The sequence below is a fragment of the Periplaneta americana genome, chromosome 12 (genome assembly GCF_040183065.1).
Source record: "Periplaneta americana isolate PAMFEO1 chromosome 12, P.americana_PAMFEO1_priV1, whole genome shotgun sequence".
NCBI lineage: Eukaryota > Metazoa > Arthropoda > Insecta > Blattodea > Blattidae > Periplaneta > Periplaneta americana.
In genome coordinates this window covers 131,200,971-131,226,017 of record NC_091128.1, presented here as the reverse complement: position 1 = coordinate 131,226,017, position 25,047 = coordinate 131,200,971, and the positions used below count along the sequence as shown (strand labels likewise).

General features: G+C 35.7%; 1 long non-coding RNA gene across 1 annotated transcript in view; it reads right to left on the bottom strand.

Moving 5' to 3' along the window:
- The window catches only part of LOC138710893 (uncharacterized), a 324,613-nt gene that overhangs the window by 121,044 nt on the left and 178,522 nt on the right, over nt 1-25,047 (bottom strand). Inside the window, exon 2 of the long non-coding RNA XR_011335320.1 lies at nt 12,682-12,755. This is a non-coding gene — a long non-coding RNA (uncharacterized lncRNA). The remainder of the gene's footprint in view (nt 1-12,681; nt 12,756-25,047) is intronic.

The following is a 25,047-nucleotide window of genomic DNA, read 5'->3' as shown; positions in this document are numbered from 1 at the left end:
GTTTCCACAAACTTTTTTTTTTCATAATTTATTGACAACTTACGGAACATCTGCTCGCTTGGAAAAAGAGACATACAGTAAGTATTTCTCCCATTACAATAATTCATACAGAAGAAAATAAAATCGATATAAACCAGTGTAAGCTGTCAATAAATTATGAAAAAAGGTTTGTGGAAACTGACTTATGTCACTTTTCCCAGACACTGCAGAATTGTTATGATAATGATAATTTTATTATCAGCCTACAGAGTGTAATAAATCTTCTAATTGAGGTTCTGGCTGATATATAAATCTATTATCAGGCAGTACATCTCACCTGACGATATGTGTCAGAGGAAGAACAATTATTTGTATGCATCTGAAGTCTGACTAGTGTAGGCCTAATATATAGCTAATCGGCGATGTATGCAATGGAGGAGGAATGGAACTTGCCACTCAACCCCATTATCGCCTGGCCTAGTTGCCTCATAAGTGGTGCCTTCTTGGTATCACTTGTGAGGTTCAGACCTGTCTTCGGACAGTTGACTAAACAACAACAATAGTGTAATAGTCATAAAGGCCTTGTTTCTTCTTCTCAGTCCTTCAGGTCGTGAGCGACTCCTGGTAATCCCTCAGGGACACTGGGACTGAGTTTTGAAACTTTTAAAGTTTTTGATTAATTTGTTTCAAACTCGGCAAGTTTGTTGTGTCTGTGCATTTAATTAACAATACCAAATTTCATCAAGTTTTCATTAATTAATTCCTTAGAGATATTAATTTTCACTTATTTTAACGATATTAAAATATGCGTGAATTAAAAACATTGCTGATGGCTTCAGAATTATTTTTGTTTTTAAAAAATTTCTGTAAATGGACTTACATTTCATTATCATCATCATCATCATCATCATCATCGTCATTGCAGGTATTAGGCCATGAGGCCTGTTACGGTCTCTGTCTATATTTTCAGGAGGCGTCCCAAATATCGTCTTCCATGTAGTATATAGCGGAGAATTTGTCTTGGGAGTCTGGGACGGTCCATCCTATTGACATTGCTAAACCATTTTTGTCTATAGTGGTCGAGATGTTCATGATAAAGAAAACTGCTGATGGATTTTGAAATTTGATAATTGATTCATGAGATAAAAATTTTCTTACAAATCATCATTTGTCCTTGACAATTTTATTTAATTTTTAAGAATTAAAAATTCATATATTATGAAAAGTTTTCAGTGACGAGCTGATTCCATGCATAGCTTTGTGTACTGGAATATGCTGAGTATTCTTGCAAAGTTTTATGTAAATCGAAGCAAATGGGAACTGCTAGGGACTTTATTATTCACCAAAAACGTAGATTTCAGAAAACTTCATTTTTAGTAGGTTTAAAAGAGCTGCGCATAGCATTCTAAAATGGTCGCCAGACATTTAAAAGTAGTAGATGAGGGCTAAATATAGGACAGGATGTTAAACAAATGTATAAGGTAATTATTTATATAAAAGCAATAATAATCATTTCTACCATTTTGGCCATTTTTTTTTTCGTTTCGAAAGCGTGCTCCTAATCCTAAAGACTCGCACATCAAAGCGACTTTCCCCATAAAAACAATGTAAACTCAGATTAATTCGTTTCAAAAGCTTTCATTAATATAAAATGCAGTATAATTAAGATAGTATTGAATAAAATAATGTAACACAAATTACTTTACTGTATTTTGTTTTATACTCGACAATGCCGAAATGTAGTAATTATACACCTGGTAGTAGCCCTTTAATGCACCTCATGAAAGTAACCTATTCATTATAATTCAGTTGTTCAGCCAATGAGAAATCACCACTGTACCATTATGAAACCGCAAGTATCCATTATTCTCGGGTATGCAATCGAAAGACAATTAGCGAAAAGTCACGGAGGCTAGAAATCCAATACCGTCGCAGAAGGTTATGTTCTGTTACTATAATAATTAGCGTTAATTGTAAATAATATTCAAATAAATTCAATTTGTCATCTCGTTTTTCAATTGTAAATCAATTTCCAGGTTATATCAAGACTAATCTTCATGTTATTCTCTAGATTATATCAAGGGCAATGACATTCGTGCCTCGGAAAAAATCAATACTTTCGAGTCTGCGAACATCTCTCAATTCAGGTCAGTTCCGCTCCTCACTTACATAACCATAACATGAATACTTATGAATAATTTCAAGTTAGAAATATGGTCGATCATACAGTAAAAAGTCGTATGAAAGTCGCTTGCGCTCGTTTCATAAACAAACATACTCGCGTCTTAATTACTATCATTATAGGCTCGTTGCATAACGTACTATTTGAGTGTCTTTCGCGTGTTCCACTGCTTAGTAAACTTTTTGAACATTTAAATAAAAAAAAATATTTTCATTATCACTAACGGAATCACTTCTGATTGATTGACTGACTGGAATCTTTTGCATTGGCTAAAAACTTAACCAATTACACCTGCTTTTGCCTCTTTTGAGGATTTTGCGGAAATGTGACATTTCGTTGTCGTTAAACAGATTTATCGCACGCACTGCTACAACCTTATCAGGGTGGTGAATTTGAATAACATTTTTTACTGCTTCCCACTTTTTACACTCCTCTTTAATCTCATTTGAAGCGAGGAATTCCTCCGCTCTTTTTTCCTCTTCCTCCTCAGACGAGATCCCTTCTATTTCCTCTTGCTGTTACTCGCTAGTGAAACAAGTTACGTACAAATCGTGCTGCTCGTATTGCAAGACATCGCTCGTTTATCAAACAAAAATGTTTCCTCATTCTTCGCTCGTTTTGAAAAACACTCGCAAACCAAGTTACTCGTAATCCAAGGTTTTACTGCGATGTAAGTAAAAGTTACAAATGTATTTAATATCCAGGCAGAGAATCCCAATAACATTATCAATTAAAATCTGAAGTTGTTCTGCAGATTACTAAAAAGAAAGGTTCATTATGTGTGTGGGAGACCTAATGTGCACCCTTTCAGTTAATCTCTATCTCTTGTGAGATACGGGTTCCAAAAATCTTCCTGATTTTCCTAAAATGGAAATTGCACACGTCATAGTAAAATATGGATTTGAAAAGTTGATAAGATCAGGAAAAGTTGAAATAAGGTTCGTTATTACATGTGGAGCACAACGCGTTTCCAAGAGCAACAGTTTGTCGGTAAGATAAAAGTTTCACTGAAAGATAAGAAAAACTTGTAATAATTTATAACGTTATATAACTTCAATTTATCAACGTCAATGGTTATTAACATGATGTCATGACTGTTAGCGGTTAAGGATGGGTTAGCTGCAGGTCTTGCTGTTTGTAACGGCTAAGACAAAACTTGTGGATTCAAATCCCGTCTAGAAAAGAATATTATAATTGTCCTTGTCAAGACAATATCCTATATTGTTCCATGAGCATGATAGGAATTATGTTGACACCAAGACATGGGAGTTCCACCTTACGGCTACGTTCGTGCAGCATCGGACCGACAAAAATATCTAAGCATTAAGCTAGACCGAGATTCTTCAAGCAATGGAATCACCAGGACAGTTCTGTACCAAAGAAGTTCCGGTTCAATGAATCCTGTCGAAAGCAAATGATAACGGTCTTCTGGGACGAAAATGGCATCCCGATGGTGAATTGGTGCCCGCCGAAAGCCACCATGAACAGCAATGTGGGTTGTGACTCTCTAAAGAAGTTGCGTCCCCGGATATAGCAGTATCACAAAGGAAAGTGGGCCAAGTTGCTTTATGACAAAGCTCGTCCACATACCTACCAGACAACAGAGTCAGGACGAGCTGAGATCACTGGGTTTCACTGTGTTGACACATTCTCCGCACTCACCAGAACTCGCGAAGAACTTCCAGTTGCTTCATGACAATGCTCTTCCGCATACCAACTAACAGACTCAGAACGAGCTGAGGTTCCTGGGGGTTCATTATTTGGCACATTCTCCGCACTCACCAGGCCTCGCCAAGAACCTCCTGTTGCTTCATGACAATGCTCGTCCGCATACCAGCCAATAGACTCAGAACGAGCTGAGGTTATTGGGGTTCACTGTGTTGATACATCCTCCGTACTCACCAGACCTCGCATTCAGCGACTACGTCCTCTTCAGTTAAATAAAGAGGCCCTACGTGGTGCCAGATTTCCTGATAATAACGCCCTGTAAGCAGCTGTCAGACACCCCAAAACAACGGTACAGTGCGGCCACGTGAAAGCTACCGGAGCGGTGGGAAAGACGCATAGCTTTTCAGGGAGAATACGTGAAAAGGGCTGAAGCCTAACCTTGGAGCCTGAATCATTCACTACACGGTAAACAACCCTCGTATTATTATTATTATTATTATTATTATTATTATTATTATTATTATTATTAGTAGTAGTAGTAGTAGTAGTAGTAGTAGTAGTAGTAGTAGTAGTAGTAGTAGTAGTAGTAGTAGTGTAGTAGTGTTTCGTTTACAAACTAAGAAATAGCCTTACAATTTTTAAAACTATATACTATCACAATATTCAATCAATTTCTATGAAAAACGTATTGATTGTTAAAGCCATAAATTTGATTTCTCAAAATTGAAACTGATCCCTTGGTATCGAAAATGGCTAATCTAAGACGTGCTTTATTCTAATCCTATTGATGTCCAGGAATTAGCAAAAAATTTTGGAATGATTCCGCATGCTCAAACCATCAACATAAGACACATAGCTTTACATTACTTCTTAACAAAAATGTTCCTTTTTTACCATTCGTAAATAAAAGGGAAACGATCTGATCGATTTAAGATAGATTGAATAATCAATACATTTTGAATGCAACCCAAATGTTATACTTAACTATTATCCTATGATGCTCATTTTAATGATCCTTGATTTCATTCATGATACAAACCGGCTAGCAGAATTAATAAAAATATTGTTCTGTACTGTGTTTCACTCATAACGAGCTGCCACTTACTGCAGTCGCGAGCGAACTTACGTTTTGCAAGAACCACATACAGGTACTACAGTTAGTAGGCCTACAGAGTTCGTTCTACCTGCACTGAGGTTGTGTTGACAGTTTGAGAGCACGAGTTGAGCACCAATGTACTTGTGAAACGGAGCACACCTATTAAAAATTAGCACATATTTATTTTCGTGTCAAGAAGTGCGACGGAAGCATTAATCTAATGGAAATGATCATTTTTCGCCCATTAGATTTGCACAGTTTTTATTAGGCGAAAATGTAGGCTACTGAATTAAAGCACATATAAAACCATTTCGTGATTCAGGGAGACAGAATTATTTGTAAAATGAGATCGAAGTATTTATCTGGAAACTTCATGGATCAACAACTAGACTATGCATGTTTATCTTGGCTAATGGGGATTCTCACGTTCTTATTATTATTTTCACGCAACAATGATCCAAAGCTCACACAATACGTTAACGAACTGGAACTGATAAACTGGTTTGGTTGTCTATGTACAATTTTATTAGGCTTATCTGAAGACATAAAATATTATAGTTCTTAGTCTTGAAATGTGAATATCTTCAACAGTTACGAAAACGATTAATTCAAAATGCTTTAAGAAGTCAACTCGTGCAGTACTTTCGCAAAAAACAAATCTGTCGTCGAATTCTATTTCCCAGCGTAATAGACTCCAATGTGTTGTGCATACGTTTTACGGTCTAGACTAGAGCTTAAGGCTAAGTACATCAAAGTGAAATTTCTGTGGAATTGAGGTGAATGTTCGCTCTAAGTGCTGCCATTTCTTCTGTCATAAATATAATAATAATAATAATAATAATAATAATAATAATAATAATAATAATAGCAGTAGTAGTAGTAGTAATAATAATAATAATAATAATAATAATAATAATAATAATAATAATAATAATAATAATAATACTTTACTTTTTCTGGCAGAGTTAAGGCCGTGAGTACTTGTCTTGCACTCAACCAGAAGATAAAAAGGAAATACATGATAATTTAATGTTAATACAAAACAAAATTATAGGTATACCTAAGACAAAATCGAAACAGAAAAATATGCATAAGCCAGAGGATTAGCGAACTTAAATACTTAAACTAGATTAAAAATTAAATTACATGATTACTTTATAAACTACTGGGTGTTCATTTCAAAGTGTGTCATGACGTCACTGTTGTTGGGTCACCGATTTGAAGCGAGTTTCAGCTTATATGTTAGAGAAGTTGCCTATTATTCAAGGCGTTCTTCAATCTGAACTTGAGAACGTGTACGGTATAACTTGAACGTCGTAGCAACAGATGGCGGTCTGTACGGTCTGTGTGCTACCATAACCTCTTTCGAACTGTGTTTTGCGCCGGCAAGTCGTACGCAGGGTATTTGTTATCATCGGTTGTGTACGGTAACATTCCACAACACAAATCAAATGCTCCGTGTTCATGTTGACCGTCGAAGTTAATGTCAACAAATACGTAAGTAATCGTCTTAACCCTCTCCCCATATCCCAACAGTACGTATTTCCAAACAGTTCACATTCCTGCCACTACCGGCGTTACCGTACGTATCGGTACGTACTCTTCAGAATGAACGCCGTACTTGCTAGCCAACTTCTCTGCCTCTTAGATTATACACCTGAGCTGCGGAAGTGTAGGAAGATTGAATTCTCTAGGTTCATCAGCTAGCCACATGACGGCATACAGCGAGCCAAGACACAATTTGAACTGAACACCCAGTAGTTACAATTGAAGGGTACATGGGAAAAACGAACAATGTCACAATGCTGTTAAGGGTGATGTCATTACCTAATTCACTGTATTACTACAAACTTTAGTGTTATTTTTACCAAAAGTGGTAAAGGAGAATTAAAACCACGGGTACACTCATCATTTCCTTAATTTCAAGTAGAAACACCGATAAATTTTGCAGTAATATACCCAAAATAGATCAATATCTCAACCTTAATGGAAATGTGACATTGTTTGTTTTTCCCGTGTTCCCTTCAATTGTGACTTTTGTGGACTCTGTGCGATGTAAAATAAGATGTTTCACTTTGGACTTAAAAGCGTTTAAGGTCGGGCAGCCCCTAACATCTGTAGGTAATGAATTTCAAGAACCCAAATTGTATATTGCAAAAGACGAAGAATACGCGGAATTTCTATGAAGAGGGATTGAGAATAGACTGTCGTGTTGTGACCGGGTATACAGATTATGATGTGGGGATAGATTATGAAATCGTGATGCAAGATAGTCAGGAGTTGATGTATACAAAATGTGATAGGGAAGAGAAAGACTATGCAAACTGCGTCTGTCAGCCAGCCGGAGCCAAGACAGTTCATTGAAAAACGATGAGGCATGATCATAGAGACGGATATTACATATAAACCGAACACAGGCATTATGGACACGCTGTAATTTGTGGGTCAGGTCATAGCTGAGATCATTTACTGGAACGTCGCAGTAGTCGAACTATGGCATGGTAAGTATCTGGACTAAGATTTGTTTTAGTTTAAAAGGAATAAATTTTTGTATTCGCCGAAGTGAGTGCAGTATAGAAGATATTTTTTTTACATATATGTTAGTCTGTGTGGCTCAGTTTAAGTGTTAATCGATATGAACACCCAGATTTTTCACACTTGCATTAAATGGGATTTCAGCGTTATTTACAACTACGACGGAAAAAAAAAACAGATTTTTTTTAAATTTCGACAGAAGTCTCTGATTTCCTAGTTAGTCAGCCTGTGATTTTTCATTATTATATGTAAATAAATATTTATTATTTGTGCATTAATAATAAATTACTGGAGTAAGCAAAATTATTTTTATTATCTGAATTACGTCAATTAAAAATTACAAAATTTAACAGAGCAACGGGGATGACTAATAGGATATTTAAACCGATCTTGGTACAGAAACACACGCGCACTAGAATTTACAAAACATTGCCCAGAACTATATTATGTTATGGCAGTGATGCCTGGAGAAATCGAGAATAACTACTGCAGAAATGAAATATATATGAGACATACGTACATTGGGATACACAAGAATGGACCACATAAGAAATTGTGACATGGAATGAAATGGAATTTACGAGAGGGGACACTATTACCCAGCACTGCGACTTGTTATGATCTATAGCGCTAACCCTCAAGCTAGGCGCATTCCCAGCTGACTACACTAAGGTTCGCTGCGTACCCAGGTTTCGAGCAGCTAATCCCTCTCGCCCCTAGGCCAGCCCCCTCCGTGCGTCGCCAGCTGGCGACCGGGGAATGCTATGGAACGATGACGAAATGGAGAAATGGTGACTGAAAGATATACCTATAGATGCCTAATATGGGAAAAACGGGAGTACACCTAGAAAAACGCCAACTGCGACGTTGTCAGCCACAAGTGTCACTATTAATTTTTCATGAAAAATCCCAGACGTGACCGGGATTCAACCCGGGCCGCCTGCGTGACAGGCTGGAGGTCTGACCATTCAACCACCAGAGGGAGAATTGTGACATTGTGAAGGAACTACAGATTGAACCAACCAGTCGTAGATACCTACAAAATTGCAGGCAAAATTGGAAATCACATGTAAACGGAATGTCTCGATATAGAATTCCATGCAGAATGTTGAATTAGTGTCCTGTGGGCAAGAAATCCTTGGGCAGACCGTTGAAACATTGGCAAGAGACCGCAAAGAGCCACTAGGCCTAATTCATGGAAAGATGATGATTCTAATTATTATCAGTAATTTTTAATGATTGAAGTAAAGTAATGGATAAGCCATTTAAAATTTAAATTTATATTTAACAGTTTTTTCTTTCTTTACTTATAATTTATTGTGTTTTAAAATGAACACCAATAATTCAGTCACAAACTTCTTACCTATAAGTGCAGTAAACAATAGAAAATCCTAGTTGAAAAGTATTTAGTTTCCTTAATTTTTCCTGCGTAAATTAAAAAGAATAATTTTACTTAAAAGAAAGAGAGAATAAGAGAGGGAGAAACAAAAGAAATAAAAAAATAAAAAGTAAGAAAAGACATGAAAAAGAATAAACATTAGTAGAGATGCAGAGAAAACGGAAAAAGACGACGGAACAGAAACGAAAATAAAAACAAAAAAGTAAGGAGAGAAAATCAGGATACGAAGAGAGGAAAAAGGGAAACAAAATAGAAGATGAAAGAAAAGGAATAAATGCAGAAACAAGGAAGTGGGAAATGATATACAATATTCCTGTGAGCCAAAAAGACTATAAGGAAATAATGTACACTATCAAATACACAGGAAAATGGATACAACCCCAACATAATAGACAACATAATAAGAAAGACCAAGTGCAAAACAAGAAAATGCAACACAAACACAAGAACAAAACAAATACATCACACTAACATACGAAAACAAGAACACATACAAGATTGCATCATCTTTCAAGAAACTAAAATACAACATTGTATACAGAACACACTACAAAAACATCTTAATACACAGACGAGAGACACAAACAAATACAACTTAATAGGTGTGCTTAAGGGAAGACTTCACTGAAAATCATGAACATTAAAAAAAAACTATCGGCTATTTCACTTCTTTAGATGTACATTTTCATATCCCAAATAGATTTAGTTCAATTCTGATTAAAATATGTTGATTTTTTTAATTAAGTCTGTAAGGGAGCGTGGCATTTAAAGAGCTATCAAAATTATTTTTTCATCAAAGAATTCTTTCTTACAAATATCTGATTACAAATGTAGCAACTTTTTGTTCTAAAGTTGGCTCCATGAAGTTACTAGATGAATGTAACGGAGGAGCATTTTAATATGTATATGTTACATAAATATTCCTTTTACTTTCTAATCCATTTTTCCGTAAGTTTATTTTTCTTGATTCAACACCAATTTTTTTATGTCAAATATTAAGCAATCTGGATGAAATATTTACTTCAAGTATTTATGAGGTAGCTGCATGTTTCTATGCATTTATTTTGTGAGAAATGCTGCTAGTTTATTTTATTAATGTTTTTTCATGAATTATAGAAAAATAACATTTTTAACATTAAAAAAAAATTTGAGAATGGAAAAATGAAATATTTCATAAAATGAATGTATGAAAAGTTTTCTATATGTCTTGTGACTATAACCAAAAAAAAGGAAGCTTAAAAATTGAGATCTTCTACTAAATTGTTGGTTTTGAATATATTTCTAAAAAAATAGAAAAAAAAAGAATAAAAAATCAATAATCAAAAATATTTCTAAGTTCAAAATTTGGATTTTGTTAGTCCTTTACATGGTACACATGCTCTCAAAATTTGGTTGAAAAAATGATTAGAAAAAAAGTCATATTTTGTGGAGTTCCCCTTAACTATCATGTAATAGTTGCAATGACTTCTACACTGGACAGACTTGAAGATCATTTCAAACACGTTACAAGAACATATAGCCATAATCAAACCTCATAATTCAGCCTACGCAGAACACATCATAAACTCCAATCACAACTACAGCAACAGACACTGACATGAAAATACTATACATCCAGCAAAAAACCACAAACTTGACACTCTAAAACAATATGGCATTTAAAAACATACAAAAACACACCCACAGCACATTCTGAACACTCAACTCAATTTCAAAACACACACCCTATTAGATACAATCATGAATACACACCACAACAACTGGAAACCAGAAAATAGCGCTGGACCTCACTAGGCTTCAGACAAAGAGGGACACCACCTCGAAACTACGTAGTCAGCCAGTTATCTTTATACTGTTAACACAGTAAAGAAGTCATTGTTAATCAGTAATATATATATATATATATATATATATATAAACCATAATATATATAAATCAACTTCTGTGCCTGTAGAAAGGCAGTATGTGTATGTTTACTCCTGTTTCTTGCTTCTATCACAACATTAATGTCATTATCCGTGAAATTCAACAAAAGTCAATTGAATTATAACATGACATAAACATGGCTACCAGATCCATGATTTTCCTTAAAATAAGCACTCAGAGCTGCTTAAGCTAGTATCGAGCACCTGGCAACAGACAGAACGCTAGGATAGCGGAAAGAGTTCTGCTTTCCTCCAGCCTCTGTGTTTGTTTGTCATCCAATTTGCAGTAACCCAGATCGCAATGGCGAAATGAACACACTAACCGAATGATCCAGAAAATAATTTGTACTGCGCCGTACAATCGCAGCAACAGGAAGTTCTATTAGCGAATGTTTGATTTCGGTAAATCAATAGCAAACTCAACTTGAAAACAAATATTGAAATTGAAACATTTCTTTGCTATTTAGATAGACACGCTTGTCCAAATCAATGACAGAGAGTCTGCATCATAATCATATTTTATCCTCTTAAATGAAATCTGTAACAGCTATTTCACAATCATAGCCTTCAGGATGACAGAAAAAGACTGTCACACTTTCAAGACCGGTTATATTTAAACCAATTGATTGATTTATACTGTTTGTCTTAAAGTGCACAGGAAACTTTAAATATTTTGACTCTCGTAGTATATTCCGATGTACGCTCCGTGTGTCGAAATGATATTCGGTCACAATTCATACTAGGTTAAACATTCATGGTGTTATTGCTCTAATGCAGACATGTCAAGCGCGGGAATTTCTAGTCTTTAAACGAAATATAACAGTGACGTAAAATCACATTTAAGCGTAAACGGAAGGTCTCTAGATTCTTTGTCAGAAGGTATATGCACGCGCTTGATATCCCCTGCTCTAATGGAAGCAATGGTTACATACTTAGGCTTTTAGGGAACCCGGAGGTTCACTGTCGCCCTCACATAAGCCCAACATCGGTCCCTATCCTGAGGAAGATTAATCCAGTCCCTAGCATCATATCCTACCTCCTTCAAATCCATTTTAATATCCTCCCATCTACGCCTCGACAACTCCCCAAAGGTATTTTTCACTCTGACTTCCCCAAAGGTCTTTTCCACTCCGACCTTCCAATTAACACTCTATATGTATTTCTGGATTCACCCATACGTGCTACATACCTGCCCATCTCAAACGTCTGGATTTAATGTCCCTAATTATGTTAGGTAAAGAATAAAATGCGTGCAGTTCTGCTTGTGTAACTTTCTCCATTTCCCTGTAACTTCATCCCTCTTAACCCCAAATATTTTCCTAAGCACTTTATTCTCAAACAGCCTTAACCTCTGTTCCTCTCCCAAATTGAGAGTTTAAGAGTGCTATTCATAGATGCATCGTTAGCCCGCGCTATGAGCGTGCTAAACCAGCCCCTGCTATAGAATGATCACTTGTACAGGATTCATATTATATCATATCGATAACACTGGTTTATGAATACGAAAAACGTTAGTTCGCTGATCATCCACCGGAAGCCCACGCTAAGAATGTCTATGAATACGGCCCCAAGTTTCACAACCATACAGAAGAACCGGGAATATAACTATTTTATAAATTGTAACTTTCAGCTTTTTTGAGAGGATACTGGATGACAAAAGCTTCTGAACCGAATAATAACAGGTATTTTCCAAATTTATACTGCGTTTAATTTTCTCCCGAGTGCCATTTATATTTTTTACTGTTGCTCCAAGATATTTGAATTTTTACACTTCTTCAAGGGATAAAATTTCGATTTTTATATTTCCATTTCGTACTATGTTCCGATCACGAGACATAATCATATCATAAGCAGTGGTTATCTGTAATAATTTATGTAAAAAATGTTTTTCACTTACAGCAGCGTTTGTGGTTCGCGCTGGTCTTCCGTCCAGATGTCCGGATTCGATCCCCAGCCAGATCGTGATGGAATCTGAGGTGACAAAGCAGACATAAAGGGGTTTTTCGGGGTACCTCAAGTTCTCTCTATCATTCCACCTCATTTCATCAATCATCTGCAATAGTAAAAATAGACTCGGGTGAAGTCTTGGAGGGTAGTAAGAGTTTCCGATGCTAATGTAGGAAGGGCTTAGGATCTGGGGCCCTGAGGCTTATCAGGCTGCTCGTCTGCAAATGCGGACGTATTAAATTGATAACTAAAGTGCCAGATTTTCCTGCAACAACCTTGGAGCTAGTATACGGAGCTGTGGTAAGATCATCTATGTTGTATGGGGCGGAAATTTGGGGTTCGGAAAATGTGGGAAAATTAAATAAGATACAAAGGGATTTCCTAAAATGAATACTTAGCATTGGAATAAGCTCAGCTAATTGCGGGGTATTAAAGGAGTTTGGGCTTCAAAGCGAAGCAATTCATATGAAAGTCAGGGTAGTAAAATACTGGCTATACATTATATTTGAGGATCAATCGCTTTTACGGTCGATTTGTTACAGAGCTCAACAAAGAGAGGGGTGGGAAAAAGTGTGGGTTTATAAACTGCAGAGAGGGCTGCATCATATAGGAATGGAATGGAATGGGTGTGGGGAAAAAGGAGAAAATAATAGAAGAAATGTATGGCGTAATGTGAAGATGCGATTAATTGATATCGAGAGGCAAGAGATTGAACTCCAATGTTCGGAAAAATCCTCACTACATTTACAATCAAACCTCATGCTTAATTGGGGGAGGTGTGACTACATTAATTCTTGTAGCAGAGATAGTAAACTAGGTTTAGTGTGGCTAAGTTTCGGAGCATGGAAGGGTAATAAAACTTTCACAGAAGGAGATGAGAGCAGCTGTCCATTATGTATGGAAAAAGATTCTTGGTCACACATTTTAGCCCATTGTGAAGTAACAGAACATATCCGGAGAAAATATCTACCACCTTCGACGCTAAGTTGGAATAAGGGGTCCGCTTGCATGTCTTGACGTCATGAGTAATAAGAATACGAACAAAAGACTGGATTGTTACTCTTCAAGGCGAGACAGCTTAGAACATCAGCTGTTGAAGTTTATGGCACGAACTGACGAAGGGATAATGGTAACTACTGAATTATACACTTTTATGCCTGTTTGTATGTTAGGTTAGGATATATGATATAATGTGTTTTGTTTGTATCGTTTTAATTTTAATCTGTATTTTTTGGAGAGTGGTTGGATTTAATCATAGCTGAGGGGGGGGCGAAACCTACAAAGTAGAACTTGTTTTGTAAAGCACGTACGATAAAAAGACCCGTGCATTGGATTTAAGAACAAATTCTGATAGTGTAGTGCAGCTGTATGCATAATATCTATCTACTTATTTTAAGTGGTATGTAACGAATCTCTAACAGAGAATAAATTAAATTATGTATTGATTTCTGGTCATTAAGTCGTATTTATAGATACAGACAGTCTCCAACTTACGTAGTTGGATCGTTCGAAGTAACATTATGTAAGTAAAAATATACATATCGCCCCAGTAAAATACTGTCGTAAGTCGAAAATCACATATTATTTCTAACGCTGTTTTACTAGTTGGAGGTATGAAATTCTAATAATGAAACAGTAAATTATCAAAGGCTTAGTAACTATTTATTAAAATATTTTACAGCAGTATTTTACTAGGAAATAGCATATCTTTACAAATCACAATTTTCGAGTTACGACACTATTTTACTGGGAGTTCCATATAGTATTACTGACACATTCAATAACAAGGAAAGTTCACAAAACGACGTAAGTATGAATCTACGTGTGTAGTATCTACATAAGTCGGTGTCTGCCTATACATAAATTATTTACGTATCAACTGGAACAGTAAAAATAGGCTGGGATGAAAGTCTTGGAGGTAGTACGACTTTTACACTTTATATATTTTAAATTTTAATTTTTCAAAGACACTAAACTGATGTTCGCGTAGGCTTCCGCGGCTGGTGTACATGGTCTATGGATAAACTTCAGGGCTTCTACCGCGTTGTCTTGGTGTTGGTGGCTGACGTTTCGACCGCTGTGTTGTGGTAATCTTCAGAGCTGAGCAAATTGGATAAAGAAATAGTGTGCGAGTTTGTATATATATAGGAGTCTCAATGGGGGGGAGGACTTTCGGAGATAGGTCGTAGGTTCAGATGCCAGAAGGAGAACCTACGACCTATCACCAAAAGCCCTCCCCCCATTGAGACTTCTATATATATATATACATATACACACTATTTCTTTATGCAATTTGCTCAACTCTGAAGATGACCTCAACACAGCGGTCGAAACGTCAGCCACCAACACCAAGACAACGCGGTATAAGCCCTGAAGTTTATCCAAAGACTAAAATGATATTTGCATTTAAATTTTGCAATTTATTATTTTATTTAAGAATTATTATTATTATTATTATTATTATTATTATTATTATCATCATCGTCATTATCATTATAGTTAGCTTCAATTATTGAGTCTTTTTTTTGTCAGTGTGACGTCCTGTGTTGTCTTACGGTGTGTGGAGACTTCTCATGATGCACGAAGAATGTCCATTCTGTACTCGATTTCACGTCACGTGGTATGGAATATATTTAGTGTGACTACGTGAGGATTTTCGAAGCCCTAAATTCGTACATTGTGGCGATTGACTTCTTTTGAAAGATGAAAGGTGACTTCGTCTGAAAACATTATGCCCGATAAAAAGTTTTCATCATCAGCAATACGATCCAACATATAGATTACATAAATTGTAAACGATTCATGCTTTGGTCGGTCGTCGGGTTTGATTTCTTGCAAAATCTGTACCTTGTAGGCGCGAAAATGTAATCGTAGGTGAAGAATTTTGTACCGTTGACCGTTTCATTCCATTTTCTCTCACTGCTTCTCTGATTGATATTTTGGACTTCTTTTATACGATTTCCGCACATTTTCAATATTCTCTTCCTGGATATCGGGATTTCCGTCTACATGTCCTTTCAACATACTAATGTTGGCCAGAAACTTACTACATACTCCTTGATAGTCGTAAATGTCGGCCGATCTTAATTGTATTCACAACAGAAGTTTCTTTGCACTTGAATTTGTCTCTACATAGGCTATCACCAAAGAACATGGACACGAGAGAGCTGCAGAATAGGGATTACAACCGGTTTTCATTCAACTAGTGAGAGAGCATCAAGGTAGAGCAACCGACCTAATGTTCGAATTTCAACCGATTGCCCCTGATGTTTTGCAGGCTAGACAGAACAGTGGCATTTTCTGAGTACACAAACGGAGTAACAATTGAAGAAAATTTACCATGTGTAATTTAAAAAAGTATTTGCTTAATACTGGCCTACAATTGTATACTTTATTACACTTATCTTCGTAACATATAGGCTATAGATGAACAAATGGACACCGGTAACAACAGAGGAAATAAGTGCAATGCATAACATGTAATCTGGTGTGTAAAGAACTACATGAATTCAATAAATTACAATTATTTTCTAAATAGAAGAAAAATAAGTACATACGAGCATTGTAATGCTTACACTTCAAACTCAAAATGCATACCTCCAAAACAGTAGTTGTTAACGCCTTTTAATTACTCTAAGCAGATGAATTATTTCATTAATAAATCATTTTTAAGCTGGTACATTTTTTAACGATATCAACTGTATTACCTGAATGAATGAATGAATGAATGAATGAATGAATGAATGAATGAATGAATCTGTATTACCTGAATGAATGAATGAATGAATCACTGATTCAGTCAATGAATCAATCAATGAGTCCATGGATGAATGAATCAATGAGTCGATGGATGGATGGATGGATGATTGATTGTAGTGAGAGAAGGATTATCAATTAAATATTAGGCCTACACGATGATAATCACGTCTTTGCAAGGGCTCTTGGAACTCCTGCATGACGCAGTGTGGTCTACCTTTGCTGTCCACTCACAAAGAGTGAGAAACAACTCGAACATTCGTTAAACCGAAACTAAGATACTCCGCGAGACGGAAGAGCTTTACATACTGACTACAGCGCCAGGCGTTCAATAGCAATATGTAATTTCTATTTTTCGTAACCGATTGTGCATGACTCTAATGTGGACACCCGCTAGGAGTCGCCATTTTATAATTGATTCATTGTTGCAGCTTGTGATAGGAGTGGATCAGGACAGCACGTTTGCACATCTCCTTTTTATGTTAAGTTAGGTTAGGTTAGGTTAGAGTAATTTTAACTGTACGCTTCACTCGTCATTTCAGTTTGAAAAGAACTTAACCTAACATAAAAAGCAGATGTGCAAACGTGCTGTCCTGATCCACTCCTCTTGTGATGGGTGACAGTCGATTGTACTGTCGACAGTTATGAATTCGACTATCGACACTATTGATAGTCAAAATCTGTCTAATACTATCGATAGTTCAGCCGATTATTGATAATATCGAAAAGGGAAGATCATTCATTCATCACATTTGAAAGAAGACTTCTTCCTTGCAGTGTGATAGTAGTTATTTGTGGATACTGTTTCCTGAAAATTTGCAGGTAATAAAGGTTTTCAATGTAAATTATGTTTGGAAACTTTTAAAAGAAGTGGGAATATCAGTAATAGGTGTGATCATATGTAGAGGAAACAGAAGGAAATCTGCAAAAGTGACTTATGAACATTGCGATAGTATAATTCCGCCACAATGACTAGTTTTGAAACATTATAGAAACGGACAGATTATAATATTGTGTGTCTTTTGTAATTCACTGTGAATTCAGATTATAACCAACTTTTCTAGTTGCTTATTTAACGACGCTGTGTTAACTACTAGGTTATTTAGCGTCGATAGGATTGGTAATAGCGAGATAGTATTTGGTGAGATTAGGCCGAGGATTCGTCATAGATTACCTGATATTCGTCTTACGATTGGGGAAAACTTCGGAAAAACCCAACTAAGTAATCAGCCAAAAGGATAATCGAACCCACGCCCGTCAGCAAGCCGACTGAGCTACGCCTGTGGCTCAATTTATAACCAATTAATAAAATGTTTGTAATAACAATTGATAGTATCGATAGTTTTAATTATAGCTTTACTGCTACTGATAGTACTACCGACTGTAGAAACTACAATCGATAGCACAATCGATACTATTGTTAGCGACTATCGCCCCATCTCTAGTTGCAGCGTTGCTATGGCTCTGGCGTGTACTACGAAATTGCTACATAATCTTTTCGAGTCTTCAGGGACTGTCAGACATCAAACCAATTTAAGAATACAGTACACTAAGGAAATATTTTTCTATCAAGTCTTGTTGACAATAATAGCTGTTTCAAGTTTCTCATATCATATATCACATAATAAATATTTCAATTATCTCATTATTATTATTATTATTATTATTATTATTATTATTATTATTATTATTTTATTATAACTACTATTTCTTACCAATGTTTATTATTGTCTCACTAACATTACTTATCTTTCATTAATTACTTTTGCTTTCATTATTCATTTTCATGTTGTTTTACGGTATTATATCTATACTAATAATAAATCTGTAGCTAAAATTTTTCTGGTAATTTTCGATTTTCCAAAAATAATTTGGTGTTAACATGTATAATTAACCATCCTGAAACCGAAAATCGCTTTTTTGAAATTTTTGTATGTCTGTCTGTCTGTCTGTCTGTCTGTCTGGATGTTTGTTACCTTTTCACGCGATAATGGCTGAACGGATTGCGATGAGAATTGGAATATAAATTAAGTTCCTTGTAACTTAGATTTTAGGCTATATGACATTCAAAATACGTTATTTAAAAGGGGGGGGTTATAAGGGGGGCCTGAATTAAATAAATCGAAATATCTCGCTTATTATTAATTTTTGTGAAAAATGTTACATAACAAAAGTTTCTTTAAAAATGATTTCTGATAAGTTGTATTCTTTGACAAATTTTGATAGGACTGATATTTAATGAGATAAATGAGTTTTAAAATTAAAATAACTGCCATCTAAGGCGGTGTAATGAAATAAAAAACAAATGAATTAGTGTATAAGGGGCCTTGGACAACAACAATCGAAAGCTATGAAGCATAGCCTACAGAGAATGTTTCCGTGTTTGTATGAAGTAATATCGGAAGCTAAATTAACCTATTTGTATAGTTAATTATTGTTTCACCATTGGAAAGACATAATGCTATAATGTTATTACAGTAACTTCTGAGTGAATCGAGGACTGGTAAGATTAAAATATACATGACTTTTAAAATAACAATACAATACATTTTCACCGCCGCCTCAGATTATAGTGTTGTTATTCCTGCAGTAACTCCTATGTGAAAAATATAAAATTTTTAGTAGAAAGAAAAAACACATTTATTCATTCCATGGCAATGGCACATAGGAGATCGTGAATTCTTAAATTTTCGAAAGAAATATAATTACATATCACGTATCACTATTTAAGTTATTTGAAGGGTTCAGAACCATAGCGGGCCAAACGCCATTTACTGAAGACGTAGAAAACAAGGGTTAAAATTAAGTTATTAGTCCATAATTCAAGTAATATAAAGTACCGTATACACATTAAAACTAAAAGATATATCAATCTTCATTAAACTATGGTTGCATGCAATAACAATTAAGAAACATGTTAAAGGAATTGTCATTGCACCAAATGATTGGTCTCTTGATGAAAATGATTGCATTTTAATTGTTTAAATACAATTTAAATTAAGTAATATATTAAATGATTTATTCTTCTATCAAACACGAATGTTCCCTGGATCAAATGTCCTATTTTAATTATGTAATTACTTTATATTTATTTCTAACGGGTGCAGGGGAGCGCACGGGTACGGCTAGTTAATGTATTCAATTAGAATTAGAGTCTGGCTGGGCGGAAGAGAAGGCCTACTGGCCTTAGCCCAGCCACATTAAATAAATAAATAACATTAAACAAATATATTGTTATTATATTATTATTATTATTATTATTATTATTATTATTATTATTGCTTTTATTATTATTATTATTATTATTATTATTATTATTATTATTATTTCATTACCAGAATCACCAGACATTCGCTGACAAAATCACTATACATCCTGACATTAAATTAAAGATAAACTTTCAAATGTTGGAAGTTCACGACAGATACTTTGTATAACGATATAGATATTAATTTTAACCTCGATTTTGAAGCCTTGTCACACATTAGAAGGAAAAGAAGCGAAGAAGTTGGTAAAGGAAAGTGTTCGTAGCTGTAACATCGCCTCGTTTTATTTCCTCCTGAACACAGTTGTTTTGCAAACAAGGAAAATAGTGCGCATTCCCTCTGGTCCCGTTAATCTAACAGTCACACCTAACTCCAAACGAGAACTTCCTCACTTAAACAAGCACCAGTGCCTACTATCCGCGATGAGTCACATTATTATGAAATTCGCTGGTTCACAAGGTGAGTCACTTCAATATGTTTCAAACATTCTGAAAGTTGAAACCTCGCAGATCCTGTCAAAATGTTTGGGCTGCAAATAATAACGAAGAAAGCACGTACATTTGTTTGGTAGCGGTCCAACACGAATGCTTGCTTATTCCTATCTTCCGTGCCGAGCGTTGATACAAGACAGAGAACGACTGTACCTACTAGGTGCAATGTTAAACAATATCACGTCTGCTTTTAACTCGGTACCCAAAAAATATACAAGATCATTAACCTAAGATTGCATAAGTCACGTTTTCCTTCTTTACTAAGATCGCTAACCTACGTTTGCATAAGCGGTCACGTTTCCATTCATAAAGAAAGGAAACGTGACTACACTATTTTTTTTTTCTGAATTGGGATGAGCCGCTGCACCTGCGTGGTTACTATGACATATTATGCTAAGCCGCAAGGTGACATTTCTCACCCGCACCGGCCAACCGTGCTAAGGCACGCACGTCTCCCCACATTCCCAACTGTGACCTTGTCCGCCACGTGTCACTGGACTCGTATTCCGGATGCGTGACAAGGTTATGGTCTACGTCACGCAGCCACCACAGGGACTTCGACGACAGCACAGCTCCGTTGTGTGTTCTCCAATTGCTGAATCGTGACTACATTTTTGGTATTGAGAAGAAAGTGAAAAGTGAAGTGATACACAAATTATTATTAATGCTATAAAAATATGTCACTTATTCTAACGAAGATAGAACTGCGATTGTGTTTGAGATCACTAACAAAATCCACATTGCTAAAAAAAAAAAAAAAAATGCGCTGTTCGAGGGTTTAAGATGAAATAATTGCTTAGTCCTAATAACTATTGAAAAGATTGCTCCTCTAATACAGACCTGCAGAACTGTAGCTCCTCAGAGCGACTGCCTTACCATCCCTTCTACCCCACCCACCTTTTCTACAGTGCGGTCATAGCGTTTTAGTTATGCTCGGCTGCATCAACATTCATTCTCCACTTCCCACTAATTTCAGCTATCATCCGCAATAGTAACAAGAGGCTGGTGTGAATTCTTAGAGTTATTACGGGTTTTCGATGCTGATAAAGGAAGGATTTGGGGCTTCGGGCGCCTGAGACTTATCAGGCTACTCGCATACGGACGGGACCTGGCTCTACCAGGGGTGAGGCAGGATGGACCATCTGTCAGCATTAGATTCACGAATACTACCCAGGCCACCTGTCGAACTTGGAGAATCATCGCATATACGGTCATACAAGGAGTCAAACCATGTCAAAATGTAAGGATCCGTTCCGGCCCCAGCCCTAGAAAAGCCAAATCAACCTAAAAAAGGGAACAGGATTAAGAGATACATCAGAAACTTCAATAGTAGTAGTAGTAGTAGTAGTAGTAGTAGTAGTAGTAGTAGTAGTAGTAGTAGCAGCAGTAGTAGTAGCAGCATCAGCAGTAGGAGTAACATAGTAGTAGTAGTATTAGTAGCAGTAGTACGAGTAGTAGTAATAGTATTAGTAGCAGCAGTAGCAGTAATAGTAGTAGCATTAGTAGTGTAGTAGCAGCAGTAGTAATATTAGTAGTAGCAGTAGCAGTAATAGTAGTAGCATTAGTAGTATTAGCAGCAGTAGCAGTAATAGTAGTAGCAGTAGTAGAAGTAGCAGTAGTAGGAGTAGTAGTAGTAGTAGTAGTATAAGAAGCAGCAGTAGTATTAGTAGCAGCAGTAGCAGTAATAGTAGTAGCATTAGTAGTAGCGGTAGCAGTAGTAGTAGCAGTAGCAGCAGCAGTAGTAGTATTAGTAGCAGCAGTAGCAATAATAGTAGTAGCATTAGTAGTAGCAGCAGTAGTAGCAGCAGTAGTAGCAATAGTAGTAGTAACAGTAGCAGCAATAGTATCAGTAGCAGCAGCAGCAGTAGTAGTAGTAGCAGCAGTAGCAGCAGTAGTAGTAGTAGCAGCAGTAATAGGAGTAATGATAGTAGTACGGTAGTAGGAGTAGTAAAAGTAGTAGTAGTAGTAGAAGTAGTAGTTGCAGTAGCAGTAATAGTAGTAGTAGTATTAGTAGCAGTTGCAGCAGCAGTATTAGTAGCAATAGTAGCAGTAACAGCAGCAGTAGTAGTAATAATATTAGTAGGAGTAGTAGTAGTAGCGTAGCCTATTAGTAGCAGTAATAGTAGTAGCATTAGTAGTATTAGTAGCAGTAGCAGCAGCAGTAGTAGCAGCAACAGCAGCAGTAGTAGGTCTAGTAGTAGTAGTAGTAGTAGTAGTAGTAACAGGAGTAGTAGTAGTAGTAGTAGTAGTAGTAGCAGTAGTAATAGTAGTAGTAGTAGTAGTAATAGTAGTACTAACAGCAGCAGTATGGTAGTAACGATAGTATTGGTAGCAGTACTGATTGGTAGTAGTATTGGTAGTATTTGAGTCATTTCTAACTATAAATTTGAGTGTATTTTTACGATTTATCATATCATCTGTTACTCATAATGTATACTGGCCTTTCTTTCTTTACACATGTTCTACACACCGTTACATAGAGTATAATAGAATAGGTTCTGTGAACACACTATGAATATTGTTTGAATTACTTTTAACCGCTTTCTCTCAGTTTCTGTCTACAGATAATAACATAAATGTAATGGGATATCGAGTTGTAAACTCGTTCTAAAATGCTCCCGGGCAGCGTATGGCGAATGTAAACATTTGAAACACATCGCCTATAGAGTTCAATTAGCATTTACACAGACAGGCCTAGCCATTATAAAGAACAAACTCTACACAAGTAGAAATCACTGCACTTTGACATTTGTGAAAATTTAATCTAGTTCTCTGGTATTACCAATCGGGGGAGTATGTGTACATATATCACAGAAGGTATATTCGGTGAAATGTAATGAATATTAGACCAGTTATTTCTGTGAGGCAGTGAGATAAAAATACACAAAGCGTTCGTAATTTTTTATTTACTCGTACATTTCTTTTTCGTGTTTTAGAAACTTACTGTGCCTGAAGCATTGAATTCTGTGGTGGTATTCTATGAAAACTGAGTTATTTAATTGTGTTTTTGCGTGTAAATAAATAATTTAAGCTTGATATAATTAACAGAAACGCACCTCTGTGTCATGAAACATGCTCAACTTAAAATGTGACGGTTTCATTCCCTATTTAATTATAGTATAGTGGAATAGAAGGCCTCATGACCTTAACTCTACCAGAATTTATAAAACAAATAAGATGAAAAAAGAAAAAGAAAAAAAGAAAAAGAAAAATAACTAAATAAATAAATAAGTAAATAGGTAAGTAAATAAATAAATAAACAAATAAAGAAATAAATAAACAAATAAACAAATAAATAAACAAATAAATAAATAAATAAACAAACAAACAAACAAATAAATAAATAAATAAATAATTAATTAAATAAATAAATAAATAAAATAAATAAGAGTGATATTTTCGTAGTTCAAAATACAAACTCCGATGTTAGAAACGGTAGTCAGATTTCTTTTCATTTTCTTCATCCATTGAAACAATTGCAGTGACTGCTAATTGAAGGGTGTATTTCCAAAATGACGGATCCTCAATGTTTCAAGATCTTAATTTAGTCTAGTAATTCATTTGGGAGGAATTTCTTGAATCCACTATGATGTTAATTCCAATTTGGTTATTTTTAGTGTGATGTATTTACCTACTACATTTATGTCCAAGCACTCTTGTTCCCACATGTTACCCAAAAACACAAATGACCACTTAATGTATCATGGCGGATGATGGTTGCCAAAAAATAAAAGAGAAAACTGCTTGATGTGAAGGAACGTGTAACGGAATTAGTATGGGCAATCATGATATTTCAAAAGTATTTTCTTGTATAATTCAAAATTCCACTGACAATGAAAATGATTAGTGATAGTAAATTAATTCTTACTAATCACCATTTGATATTAATAACCTTGTGATGACTATTGCACTTGCTACTACCTTAAGGAAAAAAAAAGTGTTATTTGTTATGGTTTCCATACCAACAGATTTTTTTGCATTTCTCGCGATACAGCGCTCCAAGAGGTTAGCAACTGAGAGTACTAGGAATAATAGACTGTGCCGGTACTATTTCACATCGCTATTAGGATCGCCTTCCCAACAGTGCAAGATGGGGAAGCGAAAACGAGAGTTTTCAGTGTGGAAGAGAAACATGTGGTTTCAGTGTGGGTCCACGAACGGCCACATACCAGACAAACAGTGACTAACACATGCAGTCATAACATCATGTGCCTGTCAAAATCCCTGTAAATAAAATATTTCATTTCCAAGTTTTTCTTCATGTGGGCGAGCATTGTTGATAGCGGCACTTGCAACTTGTCAGTACGGGCTATTCCATATTAAATCGATCAGTAAAAAACATCGCATTTTTTATACTCTAATTTTTCCCTATTTATACAAGGTGTTGAGGAAAGTGCATTTGCAAAAATATACTATCGAAAGTCAAACGATTTTCGTACTGTTGAGCGACAAATTTAGCGTATTTTAGAAAAACAAGCCTCTTTCAGCGCTCAGAACTTTGGAACCATTTACTGCAGAACATTGAACGAGAGCTCATTTTGAAACTGACATTTGGTAGGTTATGATAAGAAGTAATCCTTATTTTTATTGTATACAGAGAGACAGATAATCTGATTTTACTTACTTTTTGGCTTTTTTCCCCATTTGTAAAAATGTAAAAAAATATTGAGAAAAAAACCTTGTATTATTAAGAGGGATTCGGCATTGTTTGCTTAGTGTCACGGCAATAAGTTTCGGGGATATTAAAAAAATATTTTCATACGCCTGGACTTGAACGGCGCAGTACTGCACGCACTGGCCGAG